General features: G+C 45.3%; 1 pseudogene; it reads right to left on the bottom strand.

Moving 5' to 3' along the window:
* Window positions 1-330: 330 nt before the first annotated feature.
* On the bottom strand, window positions 331-681 carry LOC132505825 (small nuclear ribonucleoprotein Sm D2-like; annotated as a pseudogene).
* Window positions 682-1,879: the final 1,198 nt, after the last annotated feature.

Genomic DNA, 1,879 nt, shown 5'->3' with positions numbered 1-1,879 from the left:
ACTGAGTTGCTTTACTGCGCACCTGAAACTCTCACAACATTGTTAACCAGCCATACACCAATATAAAATAAAAAGTTAAAAAAAATAAAATTGCTTCCTGTAAGATAATGGTGACAGTAATAATCAATTCATGGGATGGCTGGAGAGATTAAATGGTTTATTATGTGATGGTGTTGATTCCACTCTTAACCCATAGGAGGCGATCACTAAATATTTCTTTTTCTTTCTTTTTTTTTTTTTTAGAAAAAACACATGACTTTATTATTCCCAGCACAAAGGGCAGGTCTTCGCAGAATGAGGGGGCAAGTTCTGACGGCCGGCAGGAGGCTCCTACTTGCATGCGATGAGCGGATTCCGCAGGACCACGATGACCGAGTCCCCACGCAGGCACATCTTTGAGATGTAGTGGTCCTTGTTGACTGGCTTGGACTTCTTCTTGCCCTTACCATTCTTGGGGACTTCGGTCCACAACTCTTTCACATTCTCCAGCACCATGTTGCAGTGCCTGTCGAAGGCCTTCATGTGGCCCAGGAGCTTCTTGTTGCGGCAGTTGAGCATTTGGGTGTTGTTCTTGACCCACTGGGTGAGCACGGAGAGTGGCTGCGTGTTAAGCTTCTCCTCCTCCCGCTTCTACGGCTCCGCCGGGGTCATCTCACCCTTGGGCTTGTTGGGGAGGCTCATGCTGGCGGCAGTGGTGGCCGCGCTCTCAAGTCGCTACTGTCTCCTCCGCGTCGCTTCGTCCTCTTTTCACTTTTCACTGCCTGCTTCTCTGAATTCTAAAAGTACAAATTCTGAACTAGATCAATAATGTAGATTAGCCTCATGGCATCCCAGAAAGTGACTCCCAGCACTCAGATACTTTGTCAATGGATGCAATGCATGGCCTCTTTCTACCTAGAGCAAAGACAGAGTTGACACGCTGTTGTTGATTTCACCTTTCACTAAAGCCGAGGAATCTGCCTGCCTTTGAACTGGTCATGGCTGAGAACCACGCACCACCTTTAGAAGAGGTCTGGCCTCCAAGAAAATCTCAGATATCACAGGGCCACAGCTGGAGAGATGCCTCTTACCTGGGCAGGGTGGAATGATTTATACCTGATCTGTCAGAGGTCACCAAGCAGCTCAAAGCTAAACTGAAAGATTAAGAATTGATCCAGATGTAATAACAACACTGACTAGACATCCAGGCTTCCACTGGCGGCCCTTAAGGCACTAGGCAGGCGGCCTCAGCTCGCAGAGGGTGGGGCATGCTCTGGAGCGGTCCTGGGGTGCACACAGAATCGGAGGCTGAATTATGAATTCTTGTGTGATAAAGTTGTTTCTTTTGAGGCGAAGGAAGCTCTGAAGGGACTTGTAGTTGCTTCATTCATTCGTCCGAGCTTATACTGAGAATCACACACCTCATCTTATACTAGACTCACCGTCCCAGGCAGAATTCTGAATGTGAATGGTGGAGGGTGTTCAGTAACTCCCTTTCCACAAATCTAATGCAAAGTGGGGCACTCTTATTCACTGGCTCTGCTATCTGGTCACCTCGGTTTCCAAACCAGTTTGGCCTCAATTCCTTAATTTAGAAAATGAAGCTAACAGTAATATCTACCTCTGGACCTGAATAGGTACTTCTCCAAAGAAGATGTACAAATGGCCAAAAAGCATATGAAAAGATGTTCCATGTCACTGGTCATGTAAGGAAATGCAGATTGGGTGGGGAGGGATAAATAAAGAGTATAGGATTAACAGATACACATTACCATATATAAAATAGATAAGCAACAAGGATTTACTGGGTAGCACAGGGAACTACATTCAATATCTTGTAATAAACAATAATGGAAAAGAATCAAAAGAAAGGATATGTGTATATATAAAATCGAATCAC

The sequence above is a fragment of the Lagenorhynchus albirostris genome, chromosome 15, assembly GCF_949774975.1.
Source record: "Lagenorhynchus albirostris chromosome 15, mLagAlb1.1, whole genome shotgun sequence".
Lineage (NCBI taxonomy): Eukaryota > Metazoa > Chordata > Mammalia > Artiodactyla > Delphinidae > Lagenorhynchus > Lagenorhynchus albirostris.
This window is presented reverse-complemented; position numbering and strand designations above follow the sequence as displayed.